Here is a 24,393-nt window from a genome sequence, read left to right as displayed (position 1 = left end):
AACCAAAAATAAAATAAAGACGTGGTTTTTGTTTTGATCTCCTTTTATGTGTGCGTTTGTCCTGCTGCACACATGTACGTATACTACTACTCCCGGTCGTCCTAGTCATCGTCCTTATTTTTTCCGGGGTGGTCGGGAATGCCCTTATGTTGGTGGCCCAACTTTTAGATTTTATATGAAAAAAGAAGAACGAAAAAGAAAAAGAATAGGGAAATCCTTTGCCAACAATGGATACGGGGGGGGGGGCTTTGCGTATACGTCCGCAACTCGGTTCATTATCTGCATCGGCTTTTTTTCTTTTGGCATTGAGATGGACAAAAAAATACATAACATACCAAAAACACACAACATACACAGAGTCCCGGCCGCCGTGTGTGTGCATTTGACGTTATGACTGGAACACATGCGTCAGAACCATTGCCAATCGCGGAGTTTCCCTTGGTTACAACTTACAACGACTTCGAAAACTGTAAATCCATTCCCTTTACTTCTCCCCCCCCCCCTCCAACCTTCCTTGATTATAGAAATTAACATTCCAATTTCACGCGGTGGCCACCGAAATTGCGTCTCATTTTTTTCCCTCTTCTGTCAATGTTGCGGTGGATGGTTTTTTTTTTTAGAGAGAGAGCCGCGGAGTGTAGCCAATTTTCTATTTTTCTTGATTTATTTGTTTTTGTGTGTGTGTGTGTGTCAGCGCGCCGATTTCTAGGCAGCGGAATAAATAAGAGCCCAGCTCGTCTGTTTGGACGCCGCGTGCCGTAGACGATCGATTGTTCACTCAGAACACGGTGTAGTATACCAGCAGAGAGAGAGCTCGTTAAATCCGTTACGATGAGGAATATATCGTAAGGGGGCGGCGGTATGTTGTTCCACAATGGCTCTGCTAGTCTCTCTACTTTTTTTCGCTTTTGTTGTTGTTATTATTATTATTTTTTTTTCCTTTTCTCCCGGATAGGTAGTAGTACTGTAACATGCGTATGTATCTCGATACTTTATACACAAAAGAGTTGGGAGTATACACATCGATAAAAGGCAGCACTTCCTGTACCGCCATTATTATTTTTTTAACGGATAGAAAACAAAAACCGATTGGCTGCTGCTGCTGCCTCCTCTGTTTTCTGCGTGATGATCTTTTTGCCTTGTATACTAGACTCTGCTCGCTAACGATGACATGCCAAAAGGAAAATTAACTCAAGCCGTTTTTCTTTTTCTTTTAGTCCCGTTAAAAAGCCGTTGCGTAAGGGCTCAATCCGCTGCGAGGCGAGGGCCGTTTTTCTTTTATTCACGTTACATTCGTGTAGACTAAATGAGTCGTATCGTTTTATTACGACTTGATTGCGAGGAGGAGGAATATCATCCGGCATTTCCGCTAGACGCTGCTGCTCGGTGTCTAATTCTTGCACGCCGATAGTATTACAAATAACAGTCACGAGAGAACCCGCAAACTACTCGTCTGCCATCGATGTGATGTGAGAGAGTGAGTCATGTTTTATTCGTCCTCCATTTTCATCCAGTTTGTGCTTTTTCCTCTCCTTTCTTTTGGCCGAATGATGATATGATCCAATCGCCATCTCATCATCTGTTTCTGTTAGACGCCTCCTTGTATATTTTTTGGGGGGTGTTTTTTTGGTTGCCCCGTTTGTCTTTTGTTTCTTTTTGACGTCATGCATGATGAATGAACGAAATAGTGTGCCATCATTTCTTATATCTTGACAACGAGGCGAAGTGCAGGGGAGAAGAAGAGAGAAAAAAAAAGTGAAATTGTTGTTGATCTTTTTTCTTTTTCTTGTCCACAATTGCCATGGCGCAACTGTTTTCGGAATTGAATTTCGGGACGGGAGTCTCTCTTTTATTATTCTTTTGCCCGATCTATTTGTCTTCTTTTCTTCATTTTTTTTTTTCTTCTTTTTCTAAAAGCTATTAGATGGAGGAATCGTATTCGTTTTCATCCCTTGGGTTTGAATAATTGAACCAGCAACAACACAACAAGAAGAGGCCAAGAAAAATGGAAGGAGAATAAAGTTTTTTGAATGTGTCTGGGCTCCCCCATGTTTCCCGGGGTGCTGCTTTTATCAACCCCACCAAGTCTCAGGTGGAAATAGGAAGGCAAGTGTCTGCTGTGTGTACCGAGACCGCCCGTCACGACCGCAACTCCTTATCTCTCCATTTCTTCTGCGCTTCGTTTCTTTTTTCTTTTCTTGAAAGAAAAAAAGACAAAACAAAATAACAAAACATGGAATACATTAGACGTGTGTTTTTCCAGACCTTCGCTTTACATTTTGCGCGTTCGGTTGGAGTACGATGGGCGCAGAGGAATGTCTGCCTGCTGCTGCTGCTGCTGTTACATTACATCTCTGACCCGTCATGTCTATATCTCCTGCTCCCTTTTTTATTTTTCTTCCTTCTGACGCCGTAGCCTCTCCTGCTGCTGCCTACCATCAGTCCATTAGATAAGCCCATCGTTTTACATATGTGCAGGATCACTTTGATCTCTTTTGCTCTTGGGTCCCTTGTGGGCCTTGTCTTCTTTTGATGCAACTTTGAAAACGCGCGTCGCGTGTCATACCGCACTGCCGTAAAATTTTGAGTCCTAGAAAATGCTGGATCTTACCAATTTCTTAAGTTTCGGATCGATGCTCCTTGTGCCTAGTCTCTCTCTCTTTCTGTGTCTGTGTGTGTGTCTATGTGAGTGTGGAATTTGGTTTTATTTCCACGAGCGGTTGCAAACGGGGCTCGGCTACCCGCTACCTATCCAGGTAGTACCTAGTCATCCACCCGAGTTCTTCCGCAGCAACAATGCAGTCCGGAGGTAGACGTCCCCGATCCTTTTTATTTTTTCTCTCTCTCCTACACTATACATGAGCGTGCGGAACGCAATGTGGACACGACGCTCAGCGTGGCGTCGGACCTTTTTTTTTCTCCTTATATACGCACATTTTTGAAAGTTGAAGCAACTTCTTTTTTTGTGTGTGTGTGTTGCTGCTGGCCGTCCATTTGGTAATCTACAGGCACCGGCAACGACTGGCTGTTGTTGTTGCTGCCCTTTCACGAAAGATATTATTATTATTTTTTTTTTTTTACTATGAACAGACGTAACACCACACAAGTCATTGATGTATTCAGCCTCGGATAAGGTGCAATACGTTAACTCGTAAGAATGGACGGGGGGAGTCGTACTCGAACGACCGAGTGCACCGAGGAAAATTTTTTTTATTTTTTGTCAATACTCGGCATCGGTCGATGCTATTCTCTCTTATATTTTCGCTATGTAATACTAATCCCAAATTTTTTTTTTCTTCTTCTCTTTTTCATTCGTCAAAGGTCTGCGCATTTCAAAGTCAGCCAGATGGCTCGTTCTCCACGCCCTTCTCCGGTTCCTCCCCTCCGCCAGCATCCCTTACAAATGTCATCCGAGGAAACGTGGAATGAAAGCCAAAAGGTTAGTTTCAATCCGCATATTTCTGTATTATTATTACTATCTCTCTCCGTGGTTCGATGTCGGTCGATTGCGCCATTTGGTTGTTGTCAGTTTTTTTTATTATTATTATAAACGGTTTAAATTGTGTGAGGGCACAGTGTACACACATACGCAGTGTGTGACTCTGCGTCGATGGCGTGAAAAGTCTCGTTGGGGGGAAAACTGCGCTGACAAGTGAGTTATTAATCGGTTCGGCTCGGATGTATTTTGAATGTTGGACGTCAGCGGGAGATTCGTGACTTTTACACGCACACGCTCACCTCTGGCAATGACGCCACCTCCACCGTGAAAAGCGCACAATTTTCGCTTCCCCCCTCCATCCTTTTTTTCTCTTACCGTGTTCATATCCCGCTTTTGCTGACTAATACCCCCGTCCGTCGCTGGCGTAGATGGCAATGAGTAGGAGAAAAGGGAAATATGAAATATTCATCGAACACGATACTCTTTTTTTTCTTTCTGTTTGCCTGTCCTCCGCCACCGTCGTCGTCGTGCGGTTTGTGGGAACCGCGGCAGGTGTAACGGATCAGGAGCAGTTAGAGGGGGGAAACGGTTTTTTCTTCCTTTTTTCTTATTCAAGGGGGAGACGGCGATGGATCTGAGGTGTCGTCAGCGGTGTAGCGAGGATCGTTTTATTTCTATTTATTTCTATTTTTATTTTCCCGAGTTCTCCTTGTATCGCCGAAACCGATACAGATACAGATAGAGGAGCGGAGAGTCCCCCTTTTCAAATTCACTTGGTCCGTACCCAACCACATCCTGCGACTGGCGGCGGTGAACGGCAATGAGCCGCTTCGTCCACTTAACGTCGAAGATGAAAGACTAGAAGGCGAAGGCAAATAAATGAAGGCAGGAAAGTTTGTGCAGTTTCAGCTCGGATAACTCTTTCCGAAATGGGTGTGAGAGAGAGAGAGAGAGAAAAAAGAAATATGGAAATTGGATATCTGCAACTTGTATTAGATATCCCTCCGCCCGTTCTCAGTCACGCATATCGACAACACCGTACACAACACACAACCACCTTTTCTATATTTATAGAAAACGAAAACAAAACGTCTAGTTGGCGGGACAGGAAAAAAAAATAAAACAAAGCAAAAATAAAAGGGTAGACACATTGCAATAGAAATATCCACACGAGATTTTTCTTTTTGTTATTATTATTATTTTACAGCTCCAACCTAACCAACCACGCTGGTTGTGTGTCTGTGTGTGTGTGTGTGTGTGTGTAGAGACGAGAGCGATGAGAAACAGCTTAAGTTGCGGGGTGCGGATATTTAGCCGGCGATATAGAAACTTGTGTTTGAGTGCGACACACGAGAGCTTTGCAAAGTTTCTGGTGAACGCGGGAGTGAGGGGGGGATTTAACGTTGTCTTGGAGATTGTCACCGTGCCACTGCTCAACACTGCCACGTGTGTATACTCGTACATGTTGTATAGAGGGACTTTTTTTTCGGGAGAGGTTGTTTCACGGTGTACACGGAATATTTCCTTTAATCCCCCACCACCACCACCACCACCGCGCACATCGTTTGCCCGTCATGGGAAATCTCTCTCTCTGTTGCTGGCCTGGGTGAAATTGACGCAATGAGAGATCAGGTGCTATTTGCCATGTTGTTGAAATTTCCCACCCTAACTCCCCCCAGTGATCCCCTCTCGTAACGGCGTCTGCATTTGTTTGTGCAAAGTCTTGGCCGCCGCCGTCGTCAACATCATTTCGCTGCAATAAAACCGACCCATACATGTACTTGCGTGTGCTCTCTATATAGATCTCTCTCTCTCTGCATTATGTAAGTACTTTGATCGACCCGGGGCATAGCGTCGTTAAAAAAAAAGGAAACCGCTTCTTTTTTGCATGTGTGTGTGTGGCGGTGCCACACACAGTTCATGTCGTGTATGTACAAACAGGCTGCTTCTTTTCTTTCTTTTTTTTTAGGGGGGCAGTGAAGTGGGGTTAACCCCCGTCTCGTGTGCCACGATATTGATTTCAAATATGAAAAGCATTTCGCTTGGCTTTTTTTAACGGCCAATTCCGAGGGACTGGCCCTTGGCCAACTTGTTTGTGTGAACTGGCGTATTGGCGCTCTGATGAATTGCCAAACCCCAAAAGTGTCGGTGTGTGTCTGCACATACGCTCGGCAAACAAAGTGCTGTTATGACCAAGCAACTATGTACAGTATTTATGAAGGGGGGAGGGAGAGAGGCTCAAGACTCTTTTTGGGGAGGGTTGAAAAATTCTTGGGGTGCATTTTAAACATTGTTTTTGCGGCCGTCCGCTCTTCCTTCTGTCGGCGCAATGACACAACAGCTGTCGTTCAAAACATTTTTTTTTATTATTATTCCTTAATAAAAAAAAAAAATAAACTAAAAACTTGTAATTTGAAAAAAAAGGAAAGTATCCGCGCCATATGCAGCGTATAAACGGAGGGAATCACGGCCATGTCTACTCCATACTTAGCGGAACCGTTTTGGGGGGGTTCTAAAGGGGCGGTCATATAAATATATTTTTACAAGGAAATATATCGTGTTGCTCAAGTTCCAACATGCTCTCCAAAACATTTATGGGAGAGTAGATGATGATTTGTCGAGTAAGGTTTTTGTGTATATATAAAAAAAGGGGGGGGGGGAACTATACAATGCGGGAGAGAAAAAAAAAGTTTCTGGGGAGAGATACCGTAACCGTTACACGGGCTGTGCAGCAGTGTTGTGCTATAGACCACTTACAGTGAACTATCCCGTGGATTGATATTGATGGATGGTTGACACTGCTAAACGATTTTGGCTGGCTGTTGGCTGGCTGTTGGCTGGCTGTTTAGATTCTGGGGATTTCTCCCCTTTCTCCGTCGATCTCGCTTGCTGTGTGTGTATATAGGCCTATCACGGTGATTATGTGAATCTTATAATAAGATTAAAGGAATTAAACAATTAAAAACAATTAACAAATTAAAACAAAAAGGAAAAAATAAGATTCTTATTTTTTCCTTTTTGTCTGGCTAACACGAAAGGTAACATGGCGTGGAAAATTTTCTAGACTAAACGTGATACATTTAGGCGCTACTTGTGTTTATTTTTTACTTATTTTTGGGGGGGAGTTAATGCGTAATTGGATTGAAAAGAAAGCAGCGGGATCAGCTTACAGACGTAATCCGTTTAACTGCTATGAATCGTCTGCTATTGTTCGCTGGAATTAGAAAGGATCTGCTGATGTGTCGAGTCGACATGTCTTACTTGACTTATTCTGCTTCATATTCTTTATTTCCGGCTCTCTCTCTCTCTCTCGCATACATATTTCCTCGGCTGGTTCTTATCTCCAGCCACTGGAAATGAACGATCGTTGTTCTCCCCCGCCATTCTATTCCTATGCTCGACTGTTATTCATAATAGAAGCGCGTTCAACTGTCTTTTGTCTTTCTATGATAGCAGGCAATTATTCAGTGTCTATTCTCCCAAGAGTTTCTTCGCTCCTATTATCTTTGATGAACGTTTGAGGCGAAACGTAGTAGTATAGTCGTAGTATTCATCAGTTTATTCCCCCGGATATTCTGTTAACTCTTGGCGCTAGACGTCAGCACGGCGATCTCTCTACCTACTCACACACACGTGGTAGCAGGCGTAAAACCTTCGGTTGCGGACCCAACAATCGCAAGCTCCATCTCATTGTCTCATCTCTTTTGTATCTCGACTCTGAGCTGTATCTTGTGCGCCGCATCCGCGCTTCCGCAAACCTACACATCACGCAACGTGGTGGACTTTGCGGGGGTTCCCCTCAGGGCTCCGGCTCTAACCGAATAATACGTCAGTGCCCTTTGCACGCGCCTTGTGCTCAAACTTGAAGATTACGACTTGAAATCAACAAAGAATCGGGAGAGAGAGAGAGAAAAAGAAAAGAAAAGTTTTGTCAATTTTTAATTTGCTGTGGTGTTTTGCATACTACGCGCACAAGAAAACGATGCGTATGGAAAACGGGGAGGGGGGCGTCGACTGAAATGTGATAGCTTAGGACTTATCACGATGACGGTGGCCGAGTCAACCGCGAACCCAGATAGTACACACAAGGCCATAAACGAGCGTCAGAAACTAAAAGTTGTCAATGGCGACAACCGACAAGTATTGTGCGGATTAGCATAATACCGTCCCCTGCCATCATGCAAACACAAATATTAAACAAGGAAATATTTTATTTGTGTTGGTTCTAGAAATCTGGGAGAGGGGCGAGTTTATTTCGTTGGGAACGCGTCGCCGAGCGTGAAATCAGACTCTCTCTCCCTTTTAGTGGCTGAAAAATATTTGGCCCTGTTTGTTTATCTTTTTCGACAACTTTGCTCGTTTTGATATTCCAGTCGCTCCCCTGTATAGTGTCATCACTTTGGAGTAGTTTTTTTTTCTTTTTAAATATTAATAGTATTGTTTGGCTCATAAATAAAATCAGAATAAAAAAAGCGAAAGACACTTCGATCCTTCAAATTTCCTGTTGGATCCAGTGTGCAACACGGATGCTATAAATGCACTCTAGTAGTGTGTGTCTCTGTCTGTCGAGAGCCTTTGCATTATGCAAGATCATGGCCTGACTTTTTTTGTTGTTATTGGATTCAGCGTAGGGTGCGTGAAGTCACGTCTTTATTTTTTCTTCTTCTTCTTCTTCTTCTTCTTTGACCCAAATAGCTGGTCAAACGCTAAAAATAGCTGAATCGCTGCCAGCTTTGAAAGTTCTGCAATTCCATCCTTTAATACCGTCGTGTGTGAATCTCTTCTCTGAAAAACCCAGTGCTTGTCGGATGGAATTCTCAACTTATCGCCAGGAGGTTAGTAAGTTGTGTTCGTTACAGCGCCCCGTAGGTATTGATTCGATTGTGCGAGTGTTTACCTTGGGAAACTGTAAAAAATTCATCGCAAGAAAACAAGAGGTTCTAGTGAGAAAAAGTAACAAGAGAATCAGGATCGATAAAACGAGAAGAAGTAAAAGAACAATCGAAAACCAGGAAAAGGTACCAACACTCCCGTGTATACTTCCGAGTTGCTGTTAGTGTTGAAAAATTCCCGGGGCGGTTGAACGAGAGCAAAGTTTTATTTGATTTTCACAGTTCTTTTGTTTTGTTAGTGAATTTCACTTAGGGATGATCTGCGAAATGGAAACTTTAGTTTCAACTACACTCGCATATGTAACAGCCAACAGGCAAGGCAACGCAGGCTGGGCCGTCTGGCTGGCTGGCAGCCACACATGGCCGAGAACAAGAGGGTCCTTGTTACTAGTTAAATAACACAGAAGCGGCCGTCTAGTCATTTATACATTGACGTCAAACATTTAGAGGTTGAACCACTTGGAAGGCTCCTGCCGCTCTGCCTTTTTGGCCGAGGCGCCCAACAATGAGGAGTGTATCGCTGGGGCGCCGCAGACATTTGAACTATTCGTTTGCGGACTATGCTCAACTGAATATTACAATACATATTGTAATATTGAGATGAAAGACGTGGCCGCCGGATAAATAGAGGTCGAGGCCTTTAAACAGGATCCTATAACTTGCCCGTTTTCTCCCCGGTCCCGGTCGCTTTCGCGGCCCATTTGATTCAATTGATCGACCTTGCTTTCGGATAAACCCGTAGAGCTTTATCTACTTTAGATACTTAATAATCGCGTCAGTCTGGCGCGCACAAACTGTACACGCAGCGGCGGTGGTGGCGGCCCCCGTCCAGTAAATGGAAAACTCTTGGGGGACTGTCAGGAGCGTTCATTGTTGACGTCTGTGTAACCAATCAAGCGACGAAATTCCTGTTTCCTTGTCGCCGATTGCACCCGGTGGACGGTAGGGGGGCCGGGCCTTGAAAGGCATTGAATCATTTCTACTTTCGAGTGTTATTGTTATTCTTCTAGTGTGCCATGACGGCATCGCCATGGTGAGAGGAGCGAAGGGGTGGGGGCGGATGGGGAGAGAGGAGACGAGAGAGAGACTGCACTCCATTCTGCGATTGCTGAAGACTCTGGAGGACCCGAAAAGAATGGTGGGTCATCAGTCAACAGTCGAGTTGTAGATCATGGACGACAGAGCTGATTTTTTTTGTCGCGCCTCCTTTCTTCTCGACGAACCCCACCCCTGGTAGCAGGCCGCCATGCACTGACCTGTGCACGCACGTCCTGCCCCATAATCGATTGTGCCGGTGCTCTATTTTCTCCGTGTGGTTTCCATTTATTATCAAAGACTCGAAAGATCAATCGCGGAAGTAGTGTTAGTTGTTCCGTCGAATATCCTCCATCCATCCCCCCCCCCCAAAGAAGAAGAAAGTTGGGCGCAAATTGAAGCGGAAGAATGCGAACCCGGTGTACTTCGTTCCGTTTTCAACTTTGGAACCAATTAAGAGCAACTCATTAGATTTCGAGTCACACTGACATTTTTCTTTTGGTTTCCCCCCCCCCCCCACTTCGCTCTGCTCCCAATTTATGAATGGAGGATGAAACTCTACAACTGTTCAGTCAAAATGAACAGCGCTTTAATATTGTCTGGCGGTGGAAAATAAGTGAATGAAGTGGAAAAAGAATGCGGATATTCATTGATTGTTAAAGCAGTTGAGAGGAATGTGGGGCGATCGATGGTTTTCAACGGTGAAAGTGGCTCGTCTTTTCGACGTCGCCATGCCACCATACACACAGACCAACCCCCAGCACACGCCATCAAGTTGATTGTTTTGTTTTTTTTGTTTCTCTGTTTCTTTCTTTCGTTTAACATCGAGGCAGCAAACGTCTCGCCTTTTATTGTCCACAATTGAAAGATCTTTTTTGATAAAGTCATCGGCTTTCTGCCTTTTGAGGTGAAGACTGTGTGAGCTGTTGCGATATTGAAGACACAAGAGTAAAGAAACGACTTTTCTTGATGTATGCACGCCATGAATAGGAAGAAAGAGGGCAGTATTTTCGCTGACTGTTTGATTCTTGTTTAGTTCTTGTCTGTGACGGAATGTTGTTTGATGCTGTCTGAAGGCTTAAAAGGATTGGGAATATTGCAATGTCTCGCTTGACTGGCAACTTGGCAGGCGCATATCCCCAGTCTGAAATACGACGTCGACTCATCAATCTCGTCTCTTCTTTTTCTTCTTTTTTTTCGGTTGGAGGTCTGCTGGCTTCCTCCAGCTTCTTCATCTCGCAGCTCCATCGGACTATGTATAGCTTATAGTCACTCATGGTGAAAATCAGTGAATGGCAATACGCTAGTCCTATACAAAAGCAGCTGCACCGCCAGAAAGCTCTATCGATCTAGATATTAGTTAGTGGTACTATCCGAGTAGTAGTCGCACTGAGCAGCAGCCCCAGCGACAGTATAGTGGTAGTGGTGTATAACAGTATCTAGTCTTCCACTTTTCTAGCATGAGATACACACACACACACATACACACACTCACACAAAAAAAGGCAGATGGAAAGAATGAAAGACGGGTGAGCTGGCGTAGAGATTCGGAAGTTGGGCACGCAATATTCCCCTCCTTCTTTCCGTCTAAAGCCCCGGAACTACGTCCGGTACGACTGTCTAAGCAACGAGATGGGTAGGCGGATATAATGCGCATATAGTATAGATATACGGATATATATATATCCATGGCCATGAATGTATGTCAACTGGGCGCGTCTTTATTTTCGTTTGACCGATATAAATATGAAGTACTTCGGAGAGCCGGACAACATGGATGAATTATTCTGGAATCATTGATTTCCCTCCTTTCCGTTAATAGAGCCATATGTTGAGACTGCTTGCTTATTCCGTCTGACAATCAGAATTGAATAAAATGTGACTTTTTAGTTTTTATCCAGTCGACAGAATTTGGGACCGGGTCGCTCTCTCTCTCTCTCCTGTTTGGTCTTGGCCCCCTTGGCCTTCTTATTGATTACACCATTGGCGCACTCGCCTGACGTCAAGGAGCTACATCTTTTTTTGGCACAAAATCGAATTTTGCAGACAATACCGTTGAATTATTCTCAAATATTTTTTTTTTTTTATTTTTTTTTTTCATCTTCTGGCTTTTGTTTGCGTGTTCTTATTTCCGCTTAATTGTTTCCTTTGGGACGTTGCTGAAGTGTAACTGTCTTGTAGATTCGTCTTCTCTTTTCTTCTCTTTCTCTCAGCGGAGAACGACCGTATTTCAAATGATTTTTCTTGTTTCCTCTGAGCTGGAGAGAGATTATACTTTATGGCCTTCCTCTTTCGACTAACACAGTCTATTTATACTCGACTCTTATGTCTAGAAAGCCGGAGTCGGAAGTTAAGACTATAATGATATGGACGCACGAGCGACTTAAATAATGCATCCGGCCCTGGAATTCGCTTTATTCTTTTCTTTTCTCTCTCTCTCTCTGATTGTTTCACAATTAGAGCATAGTATATTTCCTGTTTTGACGTTGCCTTGCCCAACTTTATTTTTTTCATGATATTTGGCCGGCCTTCGTCTTCCTTCGTCGGTTGGAGGCGAAGTATGCGCCAGCGTTTGCTCATTTTCTCAGTCGGCGACGGTCTAATCGCCCACACGCGCATTGACGCGTCGCCTTTTTGTAATCAGTTAATCATTTGCGACTTTGTCTCGACACGAAGAGGTAAAAAGTGTTGGGAAGAAAAGGGATTTTGCGTCGTTTATGCACCGGGGCTAATAGCTATAGATGGGGTTGATTAATGATGAGTCGCTGAGATGTGGGTTTTCTCAGGACACCTCTTACAGTATCTGTTAGCCCGTGAATCATCAAGATGATCATCAAGGGTACAGTAACGCCAGTCAGCCAGTCACACACACTGCTAAATTGGATTGGCATGATTTGCATAGCTCTTTATTCCACGGGTATGGCGCGTCGGTAACGAGGAGATTCTTGGCAAAATTCCCGTACTAAGATTGCAATTAGATTTGATAACGCAATGAGAGATTCTCACGAAACCATTTTTTTTTTCGTCATTTGTGTTCAAATGTGTCGTACGTGATGCCAATCTTAAATGCATTTGCTCTTTGAAATTCGCTTGCGGCCACCCCGTCCCGTCTGTATAATGCTACTAACACATGCGCGCCTACTTCAATCGCCATTTTTGATTCAATGCTATACAACAGCTCATCTTAAAAAGCTTTTGAGAATCTCTCCTTTTTTTCTTGAGGGGATCTCAAATGGTTTGATAGGAAAGAGGGGGGAAAAAGGGCCGTCAGAAAAGAAATGCCATGTTTGCCAAGTTTCACCGCCCCCGCTATCGATCGCCGCTCAGGCTACGATTCATAGTCACGCCAAAAAAAATCTCTAACGATCTTTGATTTATGTGAGGAAACGATCGTGTTTTCCTGCCAGGGCACCCCGAAAGTGGCCAATGTTTAAAAAAAAATAAAAAAGAAAATGGGACATTAATTTTCCCTCCTATTCCGTTGTATCGGAGTGTCGTGAATATCGATCTCCTGGAACACTTTTCAAAGAGTTAAAGTAAAAAAAAAAATTAAATAAATGCCCAAGTACGTGTGTAGCAGCGGTAGCACACCAAAGTTGTTCTTCGAGCTTAATTATTCTTTTTATTCTCCATTTGATGTTGGGCTTGGTGGTATTCGACATGCGACGTTCACTGTAGACTAACCGCAAGACCTCTGGAATTTATTCGTTTTCTTTTCCCGATCTCCTTTGGTCGACTGCACTTGACGTTGGAGATGTTCGATCTCGATTCTTGGTGAAATGAACCGCAAGAAAAGTACTAGTTGTTTCGACATCTTCGCCCGATGACATCCTACTTCTAACGGAATCTAATCCATTATTAAACATGCAGTGTATTTCCCGTTCTACTTGGCTAAGAAGGTTAGTCTTCAACTTGTAGACTCGACGTCGAATTGAAATCAACTTGAACTTTAAAAATATGTAGGAAAGACTAACTTTTGGACAGTTGCGCCTTGTGAACTCTTGGTGACTTGTTTGAAATCCTAGTGATATTATTTCTTACATGATTGAATGGAAATGATGTATCTTCTTTTATTTCGGTCCGAATATTTCTTCATCCGAATGATGCGGAAAATAAAGTTGCCATTGCTGAAGGGGGAAAAGAAGATTAGAGTCGACTAATCTTTTATGGGAATCAAAGGAAGCCAATGATGATCTGGCGTGATGGATTTCTTTATGGATGGAGGATGTCCAAGTGGTGGTGTAAGTCTGAGGAGCCATAGAAGATAGAAGTGATGGATAATGCAGAGAGACGGAAGCCGCTGCTCTGGATTGGCTTTTATTCTACTCTCTCTCTCTCTGTCCGCCATTTTTGTGCTTGTTCCGTCTATGTGTGCGCCTTACACTGTTTTGCCACGAGGATTTGATGGTATGGCCAATGCGCGATATATTCAGAAGGATCACCATCATAGCCGCTGGATTAATAAATGCAAGTGAAGTCCGCTCTTTCGTCCTTCTCCCCTTCTCGACAAGTACGGAACCATGTCGGGCGTGCTAATGCCTAATCGATAAGGATTTTCTCCTCTGATTCGTTTCTCTCGCTTCTCTCGTCGTCGGCGACCCGGGGTGAAATCGGGAGGAGACACAATCTCCTCGGGCGCCGACGACTTTTGCCGATGGAAAGGGGTGGGGGGTACATGTCCAGTCTGCTGGCTTTGGGTTCAATGGGCGGAATTGACTTGTACTTGGTGGTTGAGAAGGGAGACGAAGAAGTAGAAGAAGAAGAAGAAAAAATCACGGACGAGAAATCTACTCGTTCGGTATGGGGGGCGGAGGAGGAAAAAGAAAACGGAGCCCGAGTATATGACATTAGGATGCGCGACGGTATACTGTGCTAGGACAGGAAATGGAGAATGGCCGCCCTCCAAAAAGAAGAAAAGAACTGAGAAAAAGAAGGAAAGAAAAATCAAGTAAAAGTAGAAAATTCGTCCTGGACATATTTATTTTTATTGTCGACGGACGAGTCTCTTGGTTCAGTTGCCATCCACTTGGTCCAACCGCCCTTTTTTCTCTCTTGGCAGTCTAACGACTCGAAAGATACGGGAAAAAGAAAGGGGCAAGGGGGCCTCGATGGCTTCTTCTTCTTTTATTCTTTGCGCCCAATGCGCCATTTGCTTCCGCTCACTACCATTAACTCCGTGGTGTACTACTGCTATACTATTCCATCTCTACTTCTCTCTCTCTCTCTCTCTGACTTCCTCGTGTGTGTGTATCTGTGTGTGCTAGTATCTTCTTCTTTTTTTGTCGTCTCCCAACCGGACTGACGTCAGGAAGTCGGAGCCAAAGTTGTGTGTCACTTTGGCCGTCTCTTCTTATTCTCTGACATCCTTTTCCCTCCTTCGTCTCCTTTTCTTGTTCGTTCCATCCGCTCCTTTCCTCACGCCTCATGTCAAACGAAGATGGAAGAATCGTCTAGTGAGGAGCTTCTTCTTCAGTTCTTCTACTTGCCAGCTTCTTCGTCTCGTAGCGCTAACGACGGTCTTATCATTCAAACGAGTAGCTTGTCAATTTGTCTGCAGACGAAGGAATACCTCATCTTTTGCCATCCGTCTAGTCTAGTCTCTTTCTCTCGTGAAAAAAAAAATTCGTCTACTCGCAGAAAACAGCCAAAAGTTTAGTCGTTACAAGTTTTGATTGAAATCCGTTATGGTGAACTTTTTTTTTTTTTCGCGTAGAGATGAATATTGCGACTTTTGCTACTTACTTTCCATAAATTGGAGCGCGCCAAAAGCGTTGGAAACTTATTCTCGCGCTTTGGTTCTGGTCAAAACTTTGGCGATTCCTCCGTCCTCTTTTTTTCCCACCCAGAAATAAATAAACAAAAAGTTACATTGGTTTAACACTTTACTTTTCTTTATGAGACAGACTGAAAAATTCCCAAACACTTGTTCTAAAAATAAAGACGTAGTGGGGGTGTCCGAACTCCGTGTGTTATCTATCTCGTAGCACTGCTCGTCGTGGATTCGCTATACCTTTTCGATTGTTTCGTTCGACCCCTTCTCCGAGAGACATATCGAGGAGCGAATATTTGCTGTTGCCAATGCTGGTCGAATAGTGAAGACGAGCTTTGCAAGAGCGACTGTGGCTCTTGTGTGACGAAGGGGAACGGCGAAAAATCCCATGAGAAATGGCGACAGGCTCTCTCCCTCTCATGAATTTTTATGAAGACGCTTTCTGTCTCTGTTTTTCCTTGTCGCCCCCTTTTCTTATTTACTATAAAATATAGAAACACATATATATCAATGTAGTATATGGACATAACAAAGAGCGGGCGACCGTAAAACGCCACGACAGTTGCGAACGGGGGGGCTAAAGTCTTAGGGCATTAAAAAGCTCGTAAGTTTTCGGATTTCAAAAGAGGCGGGCCAAATCCAAATTTGAAAACAAAACAAAAATAATAATAATAATAATAAAAGAAGAAGAAGAAGAAGAAGAAGAAGAAGAAGAAGAAGAAAATCCCGGCTGCGTCTAATTTCCACGGATCGGGATAATCAAAGCAAACCTCGGCAGTATTCCCAAGCTCGTTCTCATTGAATAGTTTATCATTAGCGTGAGATATTGGACAGCTGGATACCTCTGGAGACTGAGAGAGGCAGATTTTCACCTCATTTCCCCATCTCTCTCTTCTTCTTCTTCTGTGTGTACGTTAATATATAGACGCTTGGGTATCCAAACGTGGGTCACGTGGCGTCAAAACATGATTCAACCTCGCTGCGCTTGGATCAAGGTGCGCCAACTCTCAGCATGCTCATGCTAATGTTCTCATTTGCTACTAGGAAAACGATGACAGTGGTGGTGGTGGTGAAAGGGGAAAGGGGTGTGGGTTTTGCAACGACGTCGGAAACTCTAAACTGCGTTCAGGTTTCAGCTAGCTGCTCTGTATGTAACGATCGCTCCCTTCGTTATGAAATTTAATCAAACCCGATGCCGTCGCTGTGATGAAACAATGACAATCCCTCGGTAGTTTTCCCCCCGTTTCATCGGTCCCACGTTAAAGCCGATCAGCAAACATTTTTCGGCCACGTTTCTCCCCTCCACTCGGGTTGAAAAGCAGCGCTCGATTTAGTAAATATTGAATCGTAATGGATTTCCACCTCTTCTACAACACAAAGAGCCTCGAAACTTCCGAGCCTTTTTTTTCTTTCCCCCTCCGCTTTCGACAGCAACAACCTACAGGTTTCTCTCTCCATTTCCTTCTTCGTGCTATCACTAAACCAGATGCGTCCGGACGTAGCCCTTCTATCTTCCTGGCGGCACACCCCGCGTACAGCAGTTAGTTAGTTACGTAGTTAGTTAGTTAGTTAGTTAGTTGGTTGGTTCAACTCGCGCAGCGGTCCATGCCCAAGTTTCTCTGCGCCTTTTAAGAGTTATTTGATTTTTCGGTTCTTCGTGATGATGGGGGCCCGAAGTGTGCTTATTACAATATTACAATGCATGAAAAGACGGACTCAAACAACCCATTCTCTATATGGCTGTGGATGTGTGTGTGTGTGTGTGTGTGTGTTTTGATGTTTAGGTCTCGTGACTCGTATATACGTCCTTTTATGACGGAATGACATCAGTCATTATTCAGAGCCGTCATGGATCCAACCCTGAAAAATTCTCGCTTTTGATGTCGCCCGTGTTGCGTTTGTTGACGTAAAAGAAAAGAAAGGAAGGCAAAAATATATAAAAAAAAAAAAACGAGAGAATCGATCGGTGCCTTGTCCATTCACGCGTGCAAAAGCGTGTCCCGCTCGCTTTCAGTTATGCATAAAATAACAAAGCAACAAAAAAATAGAATGGAGAAAAGCGTTTTTCTTTTTTCCTTTTTTTTCCAGCGCAGACAGTCGCACATATCCCAGCAGGCAGACGGGGCAATTTTCCCACTTTGTTGCTGTTGATGTTTTCCTCCATGGCGACGATATCCTCTATTCTTTTTTAGAGAAAAGTGCCTTGACATTTGGCAAAAGGTGGGAGCCATATAGTCTTAAGTTCACACCACGTGACCCGCTCCTTCCCCATTTCACATCCGTCGCCGGTGAATTGTCACAACTGTTGAAATTGTCAGATTTATAACCAACCAGCCAACCAGCCAGAAGGAGTTCTTGTATACGGCCGAAATAGCTTCTGGTTGTATGTAGAGGCAGTCGAAAGGAATCTCCGAAATTGACGTTATTGACGAGCTCATTTCTCTAATGGCTTCCCTTCACTTTTATGGACGCTGTTGTTGTCGTACAAGACAGTGGGGGATATATAAGGGCGACGACGACGACATAGAAACATCATAGAAGGTCATATGTAATGGGTGCGTGCGCCTTGGCGACGACGAGGAGGACACGTAATAGCCGGATGCGGGGTGGGTGCTGCTAGTGGTGGTACTGGTGGTACTCAGTGGGTTATACAGGAGGAGAGAGAAAGAGCTAGGGCGAACCCATTGCTGTTATTTTCTATCGTTTCTTCCTTTCTGCCTGCAGCACGAAGGAAAAGAAGCGACGTCATTTGTTTTTGATTAGCCGCAATAAAAGTGATGAAGCGTCGGGACCACCGTCGCTCCTCTGTTGGTTTTTGTGTTCCCCCCTTTTGTTTGGTTTCAGTGGGGTGACTGAATGAGCAAGCCCTGCCCAGCCGGCATACGGCACGGCACCCAGTTATTGTAGGTAAAAGATTGGATGTGTCTATCCTTCGGCAATTTCCAATCAATTTAGTATCTAGTTTTTTTTTACCAACTTTTTTTTATGGCACGTGCGTCGTAATAATTTTTTTTTCCTTTTACCTTTTAGTGTATCTGTCGACTTTCCTTCCGCCCGAGGGTGCGATAGAGTTGTGGGTGGCATGATCAATCTCTGCTCTGATTTCATTTCCAACGATATATATAGAGATTTCATTACCGATCGATATCGGGTGACGTGTTGGCGGTCATAAAAGATATCTAGATATTTGTTTTCGCCCTCACTGTGCGGTACTGTGGTGGCAGCAAAGATTTCTTTTGAATGGGTACCGCCATACCGCCGGGTTGGCGGAGTAGGCCAATTAAAACGTCCCCTATGTATATAACCCGCGCGTGCCGAGTCCTATTTATCCATAATATTGATTCACTCGATTGTAAAAAAAAAATCAAAGAAAGAAAGAAAAAGGAGAGGAGATCGACTGGTGCTATCATAACTCCATTTCTTTACATCGAATTCAAAAGGGAGGTTCTCCCATTTCTGGCCTTTCTTCTCGCTCGCGCTTATTCTGACTAGGTGGTCATGATGTAATCCGACATCATGACAGCGAGTCTTGTCATGGGGGGGGGGATTGTCTATTGAAAGCGATCGATTCGTTGGACCAACTTCGTAGTACAACACACGAACACAAAAGAAAGTAGAGAAGCAAGAAAGAAAAAAATCCCCCTTCGTCGAGCGATGAATGTCAAATGGGTCATCGAACGCGGTCAATGGCGAAACGTGTATAGCTAGCGTCCGCCGAGCATTCGTTTGGAAAAATCAGACAAGATAAGAGTCAGGAATCGGATAAATAATCTCAAAGTGTGTCTGAGCGCTTGAGATTATTATTTTATTTATTTTTTCTTGCGATTTATTTTTTAATTTCATAATGACTCGAATAATAATGATCAACGTTGACGTCATTTGGAGTCAAAATCACAAAAGCTTTTGAGGGTGAAGTAACACGTCATGAAAGAAATTGATTTGTTGATTGTTGTATATTATAGGCTATTGTGTAGTCAAATGTCAAGTTGCTGCTGGCCTTGCCGTGTTGGCTTATCGTTGGAGACGCCTGGTGGTGCTCAGCGTCACTTTAATTCAGATCGATGCGAGCGCCGTTTGCGTTGCATACAGAGATAGGCAGAATAGGGAGTTTGGTGGCTCTCTCATCATTGAAGCTGCCCAGCTAATTCGACTCGCAGCTAAAACTTTGGACAGTCCAATCAACTTTTATGGCGCAGTATATGTTCTCTGGCGCTCTCTCTCGCTTCTGCTGTGTATACGATCTATCTCTCTCTCTCTTGTTCATTCTCTCCCGGAATCAGTCGAAACTCTCGTGGCCGGGAGCTGTTAATCCAGCGCCCAGTTGGACGCCCGTCTCTCGAGCGTTCCCAAACGAGAGAACGGGGTTGAATTCACCAGTCTGCGCTATTCAAACAGACACACACACACCGTCCAAGGCGCTTCTTTTTTCTTCCCTACTTTCATATAGCCTTCCCCCATAGATCCGGGCTATGTCTGTGGTGGTATACATACATATACACTAGTGGCAGCAGTATAACCCCGTGAAATGGAAAACGAAGAGTTAGGCACACGCATCCAACAGGAAACTCACTTCCAAGATAACACAATGCCAATGCCGGTCCTTATAATTCTTTTTTTTTTTTCGGTCTTGCTCGTACACATATATTGAGCACCGCCACCCTCAACTCCGCCTACAAAATGTCGGATGAAATTGACGGAATAGATTCAATCTTATGCCGTATCTCGCCCCTCTGTAGCTTTCGCTGGACTGTGTGCAATCATTGTTGAAGCCCAGGTCCTAGCCTAGAGGGCTAGTCTTCTTCTCTTTGCCCTTTGTATCTTTATCTGCGTACAACTCTAAAAGGTTTGAATTCCTTCCCAGACACGCGCTTTTTTTCCCCCCTCTTCTTCAATCCATCTATCCATTGTGTGTGTTTGTATATTTTGCGTGCGCGTGCACATGCCAACGTTGGACGACAGCGCGGGTGCAGGAGCAATTCAAATGAAAAAAGAAAGTTGAGGTTAAAAAAGGAAAAGGCAACAACAACAATAGAAGATAAATCTACTTTTTCTATTTTTGTGCCGTCTTCCTCCCCTCTCTCTCATCTTTAGATATATTCGCTTGGACTCGATCGAAAGACCCAATGCATCGGGACTGCCCCCATTGCGGCCGATTCTTTATCGTGGGCACGTGCTGCGGTATTCTGGAAATGGGCTAAGGTGTGTGTATGTAGAGAGAAAGAGAGAGAGAGGGGGGAACGTGGTGCATAGTTGCGCTGAATCGCTAAACATGGCTCACGGTCGATTCACGGTCGCCGCCAAGGATTGGCCACCTCTTTCCACTCGCCCACCTACCCGCTGGGTACATAAAAAAGTAGAAAACAGCGTCGATACACTCTGTTCTTTATAGGTCGTCCTCGATGCTACTCTCTGCCAAAGGTCTGGGCTATTTGCAAATTCACGAGGAGAGCATCAACGCCAACAACCTCCCCCCCCTAGTGTGTGTGTGTGTGTCACCTGGCCAGTAGTCAGAAAATGACACGCCCAACTTGCTCTGCTCTCTCTCTCTCTCTGTGTCCTTTTGTTACATCACGCGTGTCATTGATTTTTGATCGCTCAAACATGGTTGACGCGGGACTGGGTGACAACAGCATTACAGCAGTCTGCAGTCTGCTACGGCTTCCACAGTTCCACGTTTGAGTTCCATTAATGCCAAAAGAGAATGGGCACCAATATGCTTAGTTTTATCGAAGGGTATTATCGGCCGCTGAGTCATTTTATTACGCATTTCACACGGTGACTCGATATATCTTAATGCCTATTTTGCCTATAATAACTAAGTCTGACACACGCGCAGTATTTGCCCTTTTTTCAGTCTTTTCATTCTGTTTTCCATCCCCTGTAATACCCGCCCAAGCCAACACGGTCCGGCGAGCTGATGAAAGTAATTTGATTACACACGCACGGACTCGCTGACAGTCCACACACACACACACACACACACTGACCAGTTGTAGCTCGAATTCAATTTACTCGTTCAATGAGAAGCTTTCCGTTCTTCCTCGATCCACCCTCTAGCTTCTTATTCTCTCTGGTTATCGTTTCCTCCCCCCTCGATATATATTGTGTATACCGTCGATGCCTCACGAAGTTTCTCAACCTCTTTTTTTTTTATAGAGTGTGTCCCCTCCCTTTTGGGCAATCGATACATTAGACTTGCACATCTTGTAACCCATAAAGAATAAGAGAAGAATAGGGTGGTCCCCGCCCCAGAGCAATCATAACAACTGGGCCTATAAGGTCTAATACAAAGGGAATAAGTGTTCCAGTTACTACTTCTTTTGTCCCTGCAGGTCTTCTTTTTTTTATTATTATCATTATTATCTTTCACCAGTCTGTACACTGTAGTAGGTCGTCTCCTTGTGCCCGCGTGTCTTGTACTGACGTTCAGATATGGTATTTACGTCATCTTGATGATGCGAGCCGAGGATTAAAAAAGAAAAGAAGCTTGTCACACAGTGCGCATTCATCTTGGATTCCTCAAACAATAGGCTGACGGCGATGAGCGATGAGATACGCTAACTAGATTGGCCTTTTAAAGGCAGGAATATGTCGCCGAACGACGTTCCAACAGTTTCGGGATATGTGTGCTGTGTTTGGTTTTTTTTAGCCGTATTAGGCGAGAGTGACGTCATTCCAATGTTTCCCTTTTTTTTCTGTCTCTATCAAAGTATTGTTAGCACGTAGGAGGAGGACATGGAGTGAGAACGGGCCGGGTGTAACAGAATATATCTATATGAAAAGAGACGCATAGAGGGTACATAAGAGCCGCACAAATGTGCTGACTTACCAGCGCCTTCCCCTTCTTCCAGTTGGTTACAATATGCTACAGTGGTGGTGGTGATGGTGCTGGTGTTGGTGACGGGAGGGGCTTTTCGCCACGTCAGCAGCATGTGAAATGGCCGCAGCACCGGCAGGCTTCATCATCTCTCCTGTCAAATCTGGCGACAGCATTGTTTCATATGCGCATCTTTCCCTCTGGCGCCAGCCAGCAGTCGCGTCGTCTCTCTCCATTTCGCATGAGTGACGAATAAGGAATAATTACTTTGATTTCCACTCGCTCACTATAGTAGTCTACTATAGTACTACGGCTGGCGCTGGAGCTAGTTAGGACTTGCTAGTTCGCTCCTGCTGTCCCTATTCTCCGAATGTTGCCCGCTTCAGGATCCCTCCTCCTCCTCCTCCTCCTCCTCTTTTCTAAGCCTAATTGAAATCTGCTAGCCGAGCGCTTTTTATATGCTCCTGCTCGTGTTGGCTTTCCCCTTTTGCGCTCTGACACGGTCAACTCCTTTAAGGGATTTTCTTTTTCTCTCCTCCTCTTTCCCCCATCCCTCCATTTTTTTATTTGATTTCTTCTTCCACGTACGAGGATTGATATTCATTTGTGTGCTCCGGCTATGCTCTCGATTTATTTTATTTTATTTTTTCTCTCTCTCTCCCCTCTCTTCAGAGAGAGTGAGAGAGAGAGAGTGTCCGCTCTCTTGAGTCGATCGATTTCAAACAACCGCTTCAGCGACTCCCGCAGGATCGTTATTCTTTTTTTTTCGCTTCCATTTTCTCCCTTTTACTTTTTTTTTTCGGCTGGCCCGGGAGAAATATTTGACTTACCCCGCCAAGCTCTTTTGCCTCCCAATCGATATACGGCGCAGACTTGACTGATACTGCTAGGCTAGTAGCCTCTATCTATAATGCACACACATACCATATACTACGGGTATTGGTATAACAATTTGGGCTCGCGGTCATCTCCGCAACACAGGCCAATCCCCCATTTATATTGCGGAAAATAGAAATGCGCAAAAAGAAAAAGGGAAAAAAAAAAAGAGAGAAACATATTCATAAATAAAAGGATATTGGAACGGCGGGAGTGGGGAGGAAAAGAAGAATAAGGTGACAGGAATGAATGACTCGAAAATATGGACTGAAGCCCCTCGGTGCAGCTTCTGCCTGCCCACACAGTCTCCCTCCTCCTTGATAGAGTGAAGAAGAGAATAGATGAGAAAGAGAATCATCGTCGATGGGTTTCGTTGCTCGGGAAATGGGGGGGGGGGGGCGCTTGGCTTTCATTTTTGGCTATATTCCTCCTTATTGAAATGGAGCGCGCTAGATTGAAAAATGCCAGGCGTCGGAAGCCTGAGTAAGATTGTAATATACACGTCATCGTTTCCCAGTGGCTTAGTTGTAGCTACTTCCTATTTTGAGACAAAAGACGGAAGCTGATGCAAATAACAAAGGCTGGAACGATTTTTTTTTTCGTTTCATCCCGCTCGACGATTTCCAGGATCACGCAGAAGAATTTGAAGAGAAAATCATTTAGTTCCGCTACAACCGTTTCTGCAAATGAATGCGGATCGGTCGACGAATAATTGATGATGATGAACTGAATGCCAAAGCTGAATTTGGCTGGGAAACGAGAGAGTCGAAATGCTTGGAACAATGACCACAAATCACTGCTGGACTTTTTACCGCGGATTTCTCGGCTGGTTGAACTCTCGAGGGAGATTTCAGAGAAGAAGACTTCCTTTCTCTTTGTAGTTTGAATTTCCTTTAAGATCCAGATCCTTCCTTTGAATTCCGTCTGCCAAAAGATCTTTTGTCGGCCGTGAAACACGCTTTCCCCTATAGTTTGTTTGTACTTGCTGTGTAGGTCGTCGCCGGCACAAAGCAGAAAGCCCACGCATTGGCAACAACATCCATCCGGATTCCGTCGTTTAAAAAAAAAAAAAATCCCTTGATAAATCTCTCGTGAACGAAGTCTAAAGCGTGCGGGCTAATGAAACTCCGCGTGCCGCTTGATGTCCATAATGTATACACACACAAGCAGTCTGAGCAGTGTGTTTGTGCACCGACGAAGTCAGCCACACATGCCCTTTGACTGGTTTGAATCAATTCTCCAGGACATACTGTGCAACTACATGAAAGACTTTTGGACGCCACACGTCACAAGGTTCGGGTCCCGGCGGCCCCTCCACCTTTGCAGAATCCCCAAAAATGAACTCTGGTGACGGGAATGATGGCAAAACATAAACAACACAAGAGACCGCGCCTCCAATCTTAATTATTATCGAGTTGTATTGAATAGTCGGTGCCCGTGCGGAAGGTAGGTACGCGTAATTTTATTTCGTAAATTTCGATTTATCGAGGTTATATTATTTATTGAGTAATCGATGGAACATCATCGATAGACGTCGAATTATTTAGTTTGGTTTGACGTTGTT

At 44.3% G+C, this 24,393-nt stretch overlaps 1 protein-coding gene across 1 annotated transcript in view; it reads left to right on the top strand.

Annotated features, from left to right (window-relative positions):
- Positions 1-24,393, top strand: part of LOC124188643 — a 119,397-nt gene that overhangs the window by 27,264 nt on the left and 67,740 nt on the right. The window contains exon 3 of the mRNA XM_046581424.1: positions 3,322-3,439. The gene's annotated coding sequence lies outside the window, so the exon portion shown is untranslated. The remainder of the gene's footprint in view (positions 1-3,321; positions 3,440-24,393) is intronic.

The sequence above is a fragment of the Daphnia pulex genome, chromosome 2, assembly GCF_021134715.1.
Source record: "Daphnia pulex isolate KAP4 chromosome 2, ASM2113471v1".
In the NCBI taxonomy this organism is placed as follows: domain Eukaryota; kingdom Metazoa; phylum Arthropoda; class Branchiopoda; order Diplostraca; family Daphniidae; genus Daphnia; species Daphnia pulex.
This window is presented reverse-complemented; position numbering and strand designations above follow the sequence as displayed.